Source organism: Taudactylus pleione, unplaced genomic scaffold, assembly GCF_031769625.1.
Source record: "Taudactylus pleione unplaced genomic scaffold, aTauple2 ptg000611l, whole genome shotgun sequence".
Classification (NCBI taxonomy): Eukaryota; Metazoa; Chordata; class Amphibia; order Anura; family Myobatrachidae; genus Taudactylus; species Taudactylus pleione.
Window position 1 is genome coordinate 3,400,820 of NW_028285013.1, and position 14,998 is coordinate 3,415,817.

Genomic DNA, 14,998 nt, shown 5'->3' on the forward strand with positions numbered 1-14,998 from the left:
CAGTGTGGGTCTCTTCCACATTCTGAGGAAAGGGATAACTTCCCTGTAGCTAGGGAGGAACCACACACTTACCTTAATTAAGACCAGCTAAGGTATAAAAACATGGTAAGTTTAGTTAGTCACTTTTTCCGGTTTCTTTACAGCTATAGAGACTTGCACTCTTCCGTCTAGAATACAGGTACGTGTGCAAGTCGATAATAGACTGGTCAAGGGCTTGGTGGACTCTGGATCTGCTACTACCCTGATACAAAGGGATTTGTTGTCCCCTGAGTTGTTGTTGCCCCACAAACTAGTTCGCATCTGTTGTGTGTATGGAAATGTTCAGTTCTTTCCTGTTGCCATGGTCCTTTTGATAATTAGGGGAAAGACTGCCAAACTACGTGTGTGTGGGTGTCCTTGGTTACCAGCCTCTGTGCCAATAGGTAATGACTGACCTCTCTTTCGGGCTCTTGTTCTGCCTGAGGAACAGGTGCCTGCAGCAGCCCTTGGAGATACATTTCCCTTCTCCCCTGATTTGTTTCTGTCTCAGATTTAGCAGCCGTTACCAAATAGACAAAGGAGAAGGGATCACAGAGACTGGCTTGCTCGTGATATTTTGTTGGGACAAAAGGTCTTTTCCCATAATGCTACTGCTCGCAATGTGCCTGTAAATGCTGATGTTCCTGTTAATGTCAATGTATCTGATAATTCTGATGAACCTGTCATTACTAATGTGCCTATGCATGCTGATGTCCATGGTAATGCTGAGAGGTCTAGGAACACTGAAGTGTCTAGCAGTCCGCCTAATCCTCATGGCACGGGGAATAATGCTGAGGTTCGATTAAGTAGTATTAATGACGAGGCCTTAACACTTCCCCTTGCGCCACAACTTGATTTAAGAAAGACTCAACGGGAAGATCCTGCTTTAAAAAGGGCCTTTGAACAGGTTCTTTCAGAGGATGGTGTCCTCTTGTCACATGTAACAGAAGTAAAATATCCCCATTTTGTGTTGCTTAAAGAGGTTTTATATCAACTAGACTAGGTGATACGACAGTTGGTGGTCCTGGGCCCTTTCAGAAAGCAGGTTCTGGTTTTAGCCCATGCAGTTCCTTGGGGTGGTCATTCGGGACGGGATAAGACGATTGAGAGAATAACCTTCTGGTTCTATTGGCCAGGTGTTTATGCTGAGGTCTCACGGTTCTGTTCCGCTTGTTCAGAGTGTCAAAAGACAACAGTAAACCGACCCGTCTCCTGCCCGCTGATCCGTCTCCCAATTATAGGGGTCCCCTTTGAAAAAATAGGGGTTGATTTAGTGGGTCAGTTTGAACCACCGTCTAAAAGCTATAAATTAATTTCTACTTCAGGGTCCATAGGGGGTCCACAGGGTTGACCTTGGGGTATAGCTGGATCTGGATCCACGGGCACCACGCAATTAAAGCTTTGCTGCTCCCAGGATGCACTTGGGTCCGTCCTTCTCTATACCCCGACCAAAGGCACCTCAGTTTTAGTTGGTGCCCGGTCGGAGTCGGGTCACCCTGTCGCAGTGGGGCTGCAGGAGCAGCCCCTAAGCTCCTTCTCCCCGCTGGCGCCGCGACGCCAGTACAGCTCTGGGGATCGCGGCGGGACCCCAGAGCCTGTACTAGCCGGGCTCTGGGGACTCCCTTGACTGCTGCCGGACGCGACGGGGATCAGGTAAGCGGATACTTTTTATGCAGTCAGAAGCCTCCGGTCTCTGGGGACAGCCCGGAGGCGCTAGCGGCGGCGGCGGGCTCCCCCTCTATTGAGGAATACCCCGCGTGTCCGCTAGACCTCCAGGGTAACAGGCTGGTAGCGGGACCGGCAACCCGGGGGTTAATTGCTAGCCAGGGGAGGCAGCCTTCCCTGTCTAGCGGCTCCTCCCCTCAGCTCAGCGCGCCTTTCAACAAGCAGTCTGGCGTCGCTGAGCTGCTCTTATCTTACGGCCACTCCTCCTCTGAGGTCTCCGGCGGCCATCTTTACTGGCAGGCATCGCAGACTCCCAGGCGGTATCAAGTGGACCGGTCCCCCTGTGTACCTCTCCCCTGCTAAAGGACAGTGTACACAGCGCTATAGCCCTCCCAGACACTGAATCTGGGCGGTTGATTGTAGCGGAAGGTGCAGTGAGTACTAACTTTTCTGCATTGTATGTGACTATTGCTAGTGCTGCCTGTCTGTGACTTATTCTCCTTGCTGTCAGCTTATAACTATCCCTTTCCTTCTCCTACGGCCCGGCAGGTGTGTGGGGGAAGGGCGTTTTTCTGAGACCCTCACTTATATAAATCACGTATTTGTGGGGTCAGTCACATACTGTTGTGTCCTACACAGTACCATATCTGGGCTGTTGTGTCGCATACTGGTGAGTGTGCGGGTGTTAAAACCGTAATTCCTCTGGTGATACGTATTTCTTGTGTATTTACGGTATCATGTCTGATGAAGAGACTGAGCGCTCTGTGGCTCCTGTGCTATTTTCCTGCAGACGCTGTGCTGCTGGAGTTGATGGGGAGGACTTATCTCAGGATGGTCTGTGCGGGCGGTGCCAGCTGGAACGGGGCCCCTCCAACCCCCCTGTATCACAGGACCCTCCTTGGGCGATGTTTTCACAGGTGCTGGCGTCTATTGCGGACCGGTTATCGGTCCCATCAGCGGTCCCTTCTAGGGCGTTGCCGCAGCCCACCATCCCCCATTCCCCGAGTGTTCCACAAATGTTGCGGTCTCCCCCTGGGGCCCAGACTGTGGGTCCTTACTCGGGACTGCCTGTGTATGTGCAGTCTTCCCCAGTGACGCGTCAGTCTGTAGTGCCTTTGCAGAGTTTTGCTCCGACGGCTCCTCCGCCTTGGGTGGATGTTCTCTCCAGCTCCGTACAGAGTCTGGCGGCTTCATCCTCGGCATTTCAGTCCATGTTGCAAGGTGATGTGCCACCAAGGGCGTCTAAACATCCGGTTGTGAGTTCATTAGCTGCGCAGTTGTCGGACTCGGAAGTGTCCTCAGATGATGGAGAAATCCATGAGGACTCTGACTCTGATGCCATGGGGCAGGAGGTGGAAGCTAAGTCCTCCATTAATGTTCCAGCCTTAGTTAGGGCGGTGCGGGCTATCCTACATGTTGAGGATGATGCGCCGGCTCCTAGGTCGAAGTTTCCTAATTTTAAAAAGGCCAAGGTGACTTCAACTGTGTTCCCCCTGTCTGATCAATTATCGGATCATATGGCTTTAAATGCGTGGTGCCCGTGGATCCAGATCCAGCTGTACCCCAAGGTCAACCCTGTGGACCCTATGGTCTTCGTAGAAACAGAGATAACAAAGGTAAGTTCTTACCATATCTCTTGTTTTTAGTTGTGGCTGACTATGCCACCCGTTATCCGGAGGCATTTCCCTTAAGGGTCACTACAGCCAAACAAGTAGTGACTGTTATTCGAGCGGATTTCGAGGGTTGGATTATCTAAAGAAATTCTTACCGACCAAGGCTTTGTCTAAGTTAATACAGGGGGTGTTAAAGTTGTTAAAAATTAAATCTGTCAGAACCTCAGTATATCATCCCCAAACGGATGGCTTAGTCAAAAGATTCAACTGTACACTGGAGTCTGTTAAAGAAGTTTATAGAGACAGAAAAAAGGTGGGATGAGCTTCTGCCCTATTTGTTGTTTGCATTAAGAGAAGTGCTCCAGGCTTCTACCGGCTTTGCCCCTTTTGAGCTTCTTTATGGGAGGAAGCCATGAGGTTTTCTCAACCTTCTGCGGGAAGCATGGGAAGAACAACCAATAGAGGGCGAAAGCATCCTTCAATTTGTGGTCCAGATGTGTAATCACATTGACATAGGTCAATTGGCCAGGGAAAATTTGGTAAATGCACAGGAGGCTTAAAAACTTCTCTATAACCAGAATGCCCGAACTTGAGTTTTTTCACGTGGGGATAAAGGACCTCATTCAGAGTCGGTCGTTGCGGTTGTACGCCACCGATGTTCGCTGAACTGCGCGTGCGCAAACTTGCTGCTGCGATCAGAAATTTCTCTCTCCTTGAACACAGCCAGGTCGGTAGTTTGAGTGACAGAATGAGGCGTTTGTGGGTGGTAACAGGGGAAGGTGCTTGAAAACGGGGGAGTGAAGTTCCGAACGCAGGCGTGCCTAATTATGCGAACGGCGTTTTATGGGAGTGCATAATTAACAAAGTAGTGTCATGGCACACGTGACATGGGTGGTTTGTACACTGACCTGATCGTAGTGCTTAAGAGAGGGTATGGTCAACCTTAAGCTCTACAACCAGTTCCGATGGTCTCGATTAATCCTTATATGGCCGGAGATGACGTGTAATGCGTACGAGAAGGGGGCGTATTTTTTGTCTTCCGGCCGCTTCCTCCCCTTGGTCGGCCAGCTAACGATTCGATCTTAGGGACGCAACATGCGAGTGCATCATTTGCATATCCGGCCCCTTTTCCTGTGCGGCCGCAACGACCGACTCTGAATGAGGTCCAAAGTCCTTTTGTTACCTACTCAGAGAAGTAAATTACTAGCAAAGTGGCAAGGGCCATTTAAAGTAAATAGAAAGGTTGGCGAAGTAAATTATGAAGTCTCTAACCTTGACTTCTTTAGAGGTAGGCAGATTTACCAGGTTTACATGTTGAAAGCATGGAAGGATCAAGAGGTGTTTTTTGTAGACCCTGGTAATGGCCATAGTGACCTTGGTCCACATCCTCAGTCCGATAGGATCTATCTACCCCTTGAATCTTTGAATTCAGTTAAGCTGAAGCCTCCCTTGGGGAACTGTTAATTAATTATCAGATATTTTTTTCTAATAAACCAGGGAGGTTAACCAATTTAGTCTTACATGACATTGTAACCCCACCTGAATTAGTAGTTCGACAAAGACCCTATAGGCTTCCAAGGGAAAAACAACTTATCTTGATGAGGCTGCCATTGACGCTGGCATCCTCTCTACTAGGTTTCGGCATTAGCAGTCGCTGCCCTCTGGTTCCGTACCTGGCGCACGGATGCAGATTCCAAGAAGGCACTCGGGGCTCTTCCCCTCTCAGATGATGTACTATTCGGTCAAGAATTGGACAAGATAGTGACTAAGGTAGATGCTTCTAAAACAGCCTTTCTTCCTTCTGTGGTGGCTCCTAGGTTGCTCACTTCCAATTCTTGCTCAAGGAAAGGCCAAGGGTCATCCCTTCACCAGATTCCAGGGCTATTCCACTAGGAGCTCATGGAGTCATTCAGACCCGCTCGCGAGCAAAGGTCGCTCGCAAGCGGGTCGATGTGCGAATGCGCATGCGCGAGACCCGGCGATCGACGAGAAATACGTCGCTCGGGGTCTCGCACCAAAGGGGGCGTGCTGTCGATGGTTACTGAGAGCATGCCCCCTTTTGTGGCCGTGCCAGGGGCGTGGCTGCCAGACGGAGGCGTTCCCATGGGAATGCCTACCGTCTGAGTCCGGCCCCACTGACATCAGTAATGATGTCAGTGGGAGTGATTTTGGCTCTGATAGAGCCAAAATCACTCCTGGGCTTGCGGCAGCGAGACCCTACCGCAGGGTCTCGTCGCAAGCCCGATGGTCGCGATGGTCTTTGACCGTCGCGACCATCATCATGGACGCGCGCATAAGCTGTGGGTGGTAACCCACAGCTATGCGAGCGTCCAAAAGGCCGCTGCACATTTAAATAGGACCGCCCTGATTCAGAGCGAGCGCTCTGGTCAGAGCGTTCAGCTCTGAATCAGGCCCTCAGTCCAGAGGAAAACTGGCCTGGTCTATTCAAAACACCCGGCTACCCCCAGCATGGGAGGCCGATTTTTGCTTTTCTCCGATATTGGGATGTCGACAACTTCAGATGTTTGGGTAAGAGGAGTAGTATCCCAGGATTACGTTCTTACCTTCAGGGAACCTCATCCATCCCAGTTTTTTTTTTTTTTCCCACAGGGTGGTGGATCCAAGAAAAGCAGGAGCTCTGAGTCCATTCGCTCTCTTTTGACTTAGCTTGGTACATCGATCTTCTAAGCCTCTCCATTGATGTCCAGTGGCCTCTCCCTCTCCAGCCGAATCTTCTCTCTCAAGGCATACGGATTTGGTCCGTCTAGCTTTGACGGGGTGGCTCTTGAGGAATCTGTCTAAAGAGCTACGAGGTTCTCTACATCAATTATCAAAACCATTGTTTAAACGAGAAAGCCTTCCTCAGCTAGGTTTTACCATATCGTAATTATAATTTATATCATCTTGAAGGCTGTCCGTGCAGCCAGAACGAGTAACAACAAACCCCGCTGTCAGACCGAGTCGTGGCCACATAACTCAAAGCTGAAAGTTCCAGAAGATTAATCGATACAACACGTCGGCAAGGAGCAGGAGTGGACAACCTCAAGCCCAGCAAGGGTAAGTCTCTATCAGAAGGGGTGCCCAGCGGTTGTGTTCTGTGGAGCCATAGCCAGTACATCCCCCTCCCCAGACAGTGGCCAACTCTTTCTGGGATGTGGGCCACCAATGCAGTGCTGAGTATCTGGTCCCTAGAGGGGGGTTGGCAAATCCAGATTCCGCCATCGTGACTCTCCAGTAGCCCAGCTCTCCACCCCGAGAAGACCACCCCGGGCACCGACAACAGCAAGATTGAGTAGTCTCCTAATGGTAATTACCCCATTAGCTAGACTAGCAGAACACTGCAGTCTACCTCTATAAAGTGAACAATATCTACAAATTTCCTATATGCATGAATACACCATCTGCAGTGCACAATTCACTATAAAAGAATGATTTTTACCCACACTGGGACTTTTATACTATATAATTGGCGGTGTGCAGTTCATTGGAACAATTAGTACCAAGTTCACAAGACATCAATTATATTTATGCAACATTTTGGTAAGCTATTCATTGTGTTGATATGAGATTTTCTGCATGGAATTTATATTGTTCTTACTGTGTGATACCTGACTTATTGACTCTGCTCATCCTTTACACTTCATCAAATGGAATATAGTGAGCAACACCACCCCCACTTTTATAACTATAGAGTCAGCTATTTGTAAAGCAGCCACGAGCTGTTACAGGGGCTGAACCCTCAGATTCACAAGTTTCACATAAAGCCCCACCAGGAGAGTGCGGATGTGAAAATGTCCTCTTCCATTTGGGGGTAGGCAAAGTTTTTGAAATGCATTCTGCTTATTAGAAGTCTAATGGTGGGTACACACTTGGCGATATTACTGAGCGACTGCACGATTACGACATCGTAATCGTGCAGTCGCTCAGTAATCGTGCTCAAATCGTGCACTTTTATGTCGGAAACGACCAGCGATGCGCACTCCCGCTGATCGTTTCCGACATTGTTCATCGGGCTGACATGCAGCACAATCTGACGACCTCGTCAGGTTGCTGCATGTCAGGGAATGTGGGAGAGAGCCCGGCGCTGAACGATATCGTTAATGATATCGTTCAGCGGCTGTGCTCAATGTCATGAACGACATTGAGCACAGCCTGCCGGGGACACACTAGACGATATCGCTCAGGGAGCATATCGTGTAGTGTGTATGCACCATAAGATTACCGCTGTTTGTCAAGCATCGCTCTTGCCATCTTTCAGATGGTGAGAGAGATGCAGGCCCCATTGATGGTAATGGAGACCCGGTGGTGCCTTTCTGGCTTCAGCTAAGTCTTCCAGGCACTGCTGGGTCCCCATGTCATGCACAGACTGACCGTCACGCATGCGAATAACATCGGAGCCCCGTCACTGGCAGCATTGGGCTGCCAGCAGCCCAGCGGAGGACTTTGCTGGACCTCTCTGGAGGGGTAAGTACTGTTAAATACCAGTACAGTTTTCGTTTGTATCACAGTGATACTAAACAAAAAATTGCACTGGTGTTGAATATAAATGGGGGCCAAAATTTGTCATTGGCAGACACTACAGGCTCACTCTCTACCGAGAAAAGAACCTGTGAGAACCGATGCAGGCTATAGAAGGGGAGGAGCATGTTAAATGCAGAGCCCTCCGCCCTGCACTCTCCCTGACACTTTCCCAGTGCAACTCCCTGGGAAGGACCTGATTCTGAGTTGTAGCTGGCTGCTGTATCCTTGTTGCCGCTGTCTGTCTGTATCAGAACGAAGATGGCGCGGGCCGCATGCAGAGCGTGCCAACAGGGGAGGGGAAGACCTCCGGGGCCGAGGAGACCTGTGACCAATGGGATGTTTGCATAGAAACATCCTGGCAGGTCTCCTACATGCCACGCAATTGAATAAGCAGCTGTTATACCTGCCACGCCACAAGATTATATTCCCCCTCTATGCCCACTTGGATGGTAACACTGTAGCAGTCCAGCCTTGCTGCACCAGTCACGTGATTGTGAGGTCAGAGAGGTCCTTTCTCCAACTTGGATCTAGCTGCAACTCTACACTGACCGCCTGCTATGCTGCGGCCATCATCTGGTGGAGGCTTCCATGTCTTGCTAGCACTCTGACCATCCCCCTTCCTAATCAAGGGGGATGTGTGTACTTACCCCTGCCTGCTGGTGTGCGGAATGCTGATGGTCTGGAACCCTCAGCCAGGGACCCAGACACTGGTATTAGTGAACTGAGGGAGCCTGGAAATGAGTCTCCCATGATGCAAGCTTACTGTAGCAGCATACATGGAAAAGGGCCCTACTGTAGACTGCACACAGTCAGCTTGTTGCAGCCTTGATAGGAGCTCAAAATAAAACTGAAACAGGCTAGAACAGCCTCAGAAATCACCTGGTCCATTGGGCACTTAATCTAAACTGAGGGCCTGATTCAGCAAGGAATGCAGTTGCTTATAAACACCAAATTGGGCGATTGTTGCGTTCTGTGCATGTGTCGCAGTGCGCAAACCAGTCATTGTGATCGGGACTGCGATTGCAATGACTACGCAGATCCATCGCAGAGTGATTGACAGGAAGTGCCGTATGTGGGTGGGTAAGGGGGGTGTGTGTGTGTGTGTGAGACTTGGTCGCCGAACACAGGTGTGCCAATGCGTTTAAACACTGTTGCATGGGCATGCATAAATTATCCACTGTGATACCATATGTGGCCTCATGGCGTGTGCTGAGGTAACCAATTCCTGAGTAAGGTCTGACCTGTCTTAACTGAGGGAATGGGTCTGATGGTACTCGCTTGTATCGCTGTTTTTGAAGTCTTGTTAACCATTACGGGTGTGCGTTTATGTAAAGTGGTCATCCCTATGTAGTGCTGCGGCAGCATTGTGATTGCTATGGATTAGCATACTATCGCACTGAACTGCATGCGTACGCTATATTGAGAACCGTGATGAATCAGGCCCCGAGTCCAGTGGGGTATAGGGGGAGAGGAGCCAAGGCTCCACGGATCACCCGCCTATACCCCAGTGTAACTCCAGTGTCCCCTAGTGGATGAAGGAGAAAAGGGTATTTTTGTCCTTTCCTGTAAAATCCTTTTCTCTGAGTCCATGGAGGACACAGGACGCCCACCCTGATGCACCTGGCTTGCAGGGTTGTTTGGTTAACGGTTCCTCCTATTTTTATCTCTATGTATGTTTGACCTGTGTGTGTGCTGGTCTTCCCTCTCTTTGGGCTTAACTTAAACTGGTCACTGAGGCTGGATAGAGGGAACCATAGAGGGAACCTGTGCTGCTGGGTAAAGAGTTTAAACTAGGCTCAGGCCCAGGCTCCAGCTCACCACCTATACCCATTATCATCCCTGTGTCCCCCAATTGACCAAGAGAAAATGATTTTACAAAATTCCCCTTATTTGCACAGATTGCTACAACTAACTTCTGCCAGATGTTAGACATCTTGAGACGTGAACTCCAACAAGACGATTGGAGACCATTGTGATCATTCTATACTGGGAATGTATATTTATTTATTTATTAACCGTTTGCTATGTAGCGCAGCAAATTCCATTGCGCTTTACAATTCGAACCAACATTAACATTTTACTGGGTTGTAAAATACATACTGTACATAAGGGTAAGAGGGCCTTGCTCGCAAGCTTGCAATCTATAGCCCTCTATGTACCAGCGCTGATAAAGATTTATGTCTGGAATCATTACCATGGTGCACGGGGGCTTTGCCTTGATGCTGCAAGTGCTCAGATAATGAGATAAAGAGGAGAAAAGGATCGGTAGCCATATATTTTGTGATTTTCCTCCATATATTGTTCTACATTAGTTTGGATTTACTGCCTTATCCAGGTTTATTTTGTGAAATGGCTTCTTTTAAAAGAAACAAAAAATACCGAAGGGTATTACAGAATAATGAGGTATGGTAAAACTTACCTTTGTTAACTCTTTATTCGAAGTCCATAGGGAGACCTTTGGGTGTAGGTGGTGGTTGAGTCCCGGGCACCACAAAGTTAAAGCTTTCAGCTCCCAGGATGCACTGGTACAACCCTCTATACCCCGCCCCCGAGCCAGAGGCACCTCAGTTCATGACAAGCCAGAGACCGGAGGAGAATAGAGAAGGAAGACTGGTACACAGAAGAATCACACTCTCATGTAGAAGGAGACTGGAAACAAAGCCCATATCAGGGCAGGTGCCCTGTGGACCCTATGGACACTGAAGAAAGTTAACAAAGGTAAGTTCTACCATACCTAATTTTCTTCTTCAGGGTCCATAGGGCTCCACAGGGAGACCTTGGGAATGTCCCAATGAGAGGAGAATCCGGCGCCCAAATGAAGCATCTTGAGAGGCAAATGTATCAAAGGCATAAAACCTCAGAAATGTATGGACAGAGGACCAGGTGGCTGCCTTACAAAGCTGTACAGCTGAGGCGCCATGGTGAGCTGCCCACGAAGGACCCACAGAGCGAGTAGAGTAAGCAGTAACAGTAGCTTGTACAGGAAGGCCTGCCTGCATGTAAGCCTGTGAGATAGTCATGCAAAGTCATCTAGCCAATGTTTTATTGTTGGCTGGCCATCCCTTCTTGTAAAATCCATAGAGCACAAATAAGGAATCTGATCTCCAAAGGGAACTGGTACGGTCCACATATATCCTGAGGGCACGGACCACATCCAAGGAGGCCTCACGTGCCGATAGGTCTGGTGATTGAAAGGCCAGGACAACAATTTCTTCATTAATGTGGAAACTAGTACCTTCTTTAGGAAGGAAACCAGGGCGAGTCCGAAGCACAGCCCTGTCCTGATGGAATATCAGAAATGGGGAGCGACAGGAGAGCACCCCTAAATCTGACACCCTTCTGGCGGACACCATAGCCAGAATAATACATCTTCACTGTGAGCCACAGACTCCAGGGGTTCAAACAGAGGACCCTGGAGGGCACAAAGCACTACTGTCAAATCCCATGGAGCAACTGGAGGGACAAAGGGCGGTTGTATACGGAGGACACACTGGAGGAAGGTGTGGACATCCGGAAGTGGAGCAAGTCTGCTCTATCCATTTGGTTCCAGCATAGAGACATGCACTTTCAGTGAGGCCAGGCGGAGTCCAAGATCCAATCCAACTTAAAGGAAGGCCAGGACTCTGGAAATCCTAAACACTTGGGGGTCGTAGCTTCTGGAACGACACCATTGGAAATATGTATGCCACACTTGGTGGTAGATCCGAGCAGAGGCTGGCTTATGCGCTCTGGGCATAGTTTTGACTACAGAGCTAGAGAATCCTTTGGACCTCAGGAGGGATGTCTCAAGAGCCACGCCGTCAAAGACAGACGACCCGGATAAAGGCAAGGACCCTTAGATAACAGGTCCGGTCATTGAGGCAGCAGGAACAGAGTGTCGATGGAGAGACTCCAAAGATCTGACGACCAATTACGTCTGAGCCAAGCTGGAGCCACCAGCAGGACAGTGCCTCTGTCTTGTTTGAACTTACAAGGAACTCAAGGAAAAAGGGAGACTGGAGGGAATAGGTATGCAAACTGGAAGGTCCACTTCACTGATAATGCATGTACACTGGCAGTTTTTGATTGTGTCGGGAGGCCATGAGGTCCACCTCTGGGAGGCCCCATCTGTTCACTAGGAGTTGAAACACCTCTTGCTGAAGAGACCATTCCCCAGTATGCACGTTGTGATGGCTGTGGACGTCTGCTTCCCAATTGAGAACTCCCAGAATGAACACCTCAGAGATGGCTGGGAGGTGACCCTCGGCCCATGTCAAAATGCGTGACACTTCTGTTATCGCTGCCTGACTTCGAGTGCCTCTTTGTAGGTTGATGTAAGCCACTGTTGTGGCATTGTCTGACTGTACCTGTACAGGTTTTCCATGAAATATGTTCTGAGCCAGTATGAGGGTCCTGTAGACAGCTCGAAGTTCCAATATGTTGATTAGCAGGGTTGATTCAACCGATGTCCAGTGACCCTGAAAGGAGTGTGGACCGGACACTGCACCCCAGCCCTGGAGACTGGCATTCGTTGTTAGGAGTACCCAGTCCGGGATCCAAAAGGGGCGACCCTTGGTTAGATGAGTTGTCTGTAGCCACCAAGAGAGGGACAGATGCACCTCCGGAGGGAGAGTACCATTATCTGAGCTTTGATCTGATGGGGAAACCCATTCCACATCGAGAGGATCAGCCTTTACAAAAGCCTGGAGTGGAACTGAGCATACTCCACCATGTCGACGGTGGACACCATGGATCCCAGAACCTGCATTGCTGAGTGGATCGACACCTGGCAACTGTGGAGACATGTGCGCACTCGTAGGGAACAAGTGTGGAAATCTTGTCTGATGTCAGAAAGATTCTCTGATCCTGAGAATCCAGCAGGGCTCCCAGATCAATCATTCTCTGTTAAGGATCCAGGGAGGACTTTTTCCAGTTGATGAACCATCCGAGCTTGTGAAAGAAACTAATGGTTAGCCGCAGATGGTGGTGAAGCACTTCTGGGGATCCTGCTAAAAGCAGGAGGTCGTCCAGATATGGCAACAGTCGGACACCCTGACCACACAGGTGGGCTGCCATGACAGTCATAATTTTGGTAAACACCCATGGACCTGTGGATAGTCCAAAAGGCAGAGCCTGAACTTGGAAGTGTTGCTTAAGTATAGCAAACTGGAGATATCGCTGATGTGAGGGCGCTGTAGGTACATGTAAGTACGTGTCCTGAATATCCAGAGATACCACAAAGTCCCCAGGCGCCATAGCTAGTATGATGGAGCGTAGGGTTTCCATCCTGAACCTGGGTAACCTGAGAAATTTTGTTCAGGGATATGAGGTTGAGGATAGGCCGATGAGACCCATTCGGCTTTTGAACTAGAAAGAGTAGAATAGTAACCGGTCCCCCGCTGAGATAGTGGGACTGGCACAAATACCCCTGATTGCAGCAAGGACTGTATGGCTTTCTGGATTTGTAAAACCTTGCTTTGGTCTAAAGGAGGGCCTGTGTAGAAAAACTGGTGGGGTGTCTGTCAAAGAAATAAGAGGTCAAACCCGTGAGAGACCACTTCTCTTACCCAAGCATCCGTGGTGGTTTGAAACCAGCACTGGGCCAACTGAAGTCGCCCCCCCATCTTGGACCCCCCAGCGGGAGGCCTGTCCCATCAGGCTGAGGGCTTATCCTCAGCTTTTGAAGCAAGGCATCTGGTGGTCCAGGCTTGCTTGGTCCTAGGCTTGGCGGCCCTAGTGGAAGCTGACTGCATAGGAAAGGATTGACCTTTTAGGTTTTCCTTGAGGATGAAAGGACCTAAAAGATGTAGTCCGAGGCTTTGCAGTAGTAGACCTCTGAGGAAACGACCAGTTTACCAAGGCCGAGAAACGCGTTAGATGCTCCCATTCACATGTTCAGCAACAGGATTCGCTGACCACAGCCACCCAGCCGCTTTCAGCCCATCGAGAGGCTACCTCTGGCAGGTGCTCCCATCCGCATTGTCCAGCAACAGGACTTGCTGACTCCAGCCACCCAGCCGCATTCAGCCCATTGAGAGGCTATCTCCGGCGGACAGTATAACCAAGCGAGACGTCGCATGTTTAGGAGCGGCTCACACACATCCCAGCCACTCCACACTAAGAGCCTCACCGCTACCACCGCCACGACCCATGAGTGGACATACAGCTTACGGTGCTTCTGCTACTGAGCACCCGAACTACACCTCTCATCTAGTGGGTAAGCCATTGTGGAAAACTTCAAACGGTTTTGGCATAATCCACCTTTAACTAACAGCCATTGGAGCCTTTGAGATCACTCTCATTTCACACAGTTATCAGTTCCCCTATTTTTGATGATCAAATGATTCATTAAGTGCAAGGCTGTATCTTCTGTATCATACCTCAGGCTTCACCAGGCACAACTCTGACTGAGACATTACAACCTTATTATTATCAGAGTAAATCTAATTTATATCCGCAATTATACTCCATCACTGTTACTTATTGCACGTTGTCTTTCAATGTTATACATTTTACTTGTTGATTTTTAACAGACAATCCTTTCCTAATTATTTTATTTATCTCATGTCATTTGTGATAATGTGAGTTAATTTTATTTTCTACTGCAGGGTCCATAGGGCTCCACAGGAGACCTTGGGGTATAGGTTGATGACGTCAGTCGTCGAGCACCTCAATAGTTAAATTTGTACTGCCAGGATGCACCGGGCTTCTCTCCTATACCCAGGCTAAAGGCACCTCAGTTTCGTAGGTGCTCGGCCCGGAGTTGACAGCCCAGAAAATAGTTATTTTCTTTACTGCAGAGTGGTCAGCATGACCTGTCCAACGGATGCCCATGCTGCCACTCTGACACCCCGCCGGCACCGAGACGTTGGCACTGCGCTAAGGATCGCGGTGGGTGTCTGGGGGTTTTGGCTAGCAAAAGCCGCCAGACGCCCAGAACTGTGGCCGGATGTCACTGGGGACATTCAGGTAAGCAGCGGATGTCCGCCCGCAGATAAAACAGTTCATTTACTTCCCAGGGCTGGGGGATCCCTGGGAAGAGGCTGCGTGTGGCACCAGGCATGGTGCCTGCGCTGGCACTAGACCACCAGGGATAGGGGGCCGCATCCCAGGAGTTAATAGCAGGCCAGGGGAGCGGGCCTTCCCTGTAAGGCACAGCCGGCCCCTCCAACGCTGCACTGCACGCCTCTCCACAGCGGTTT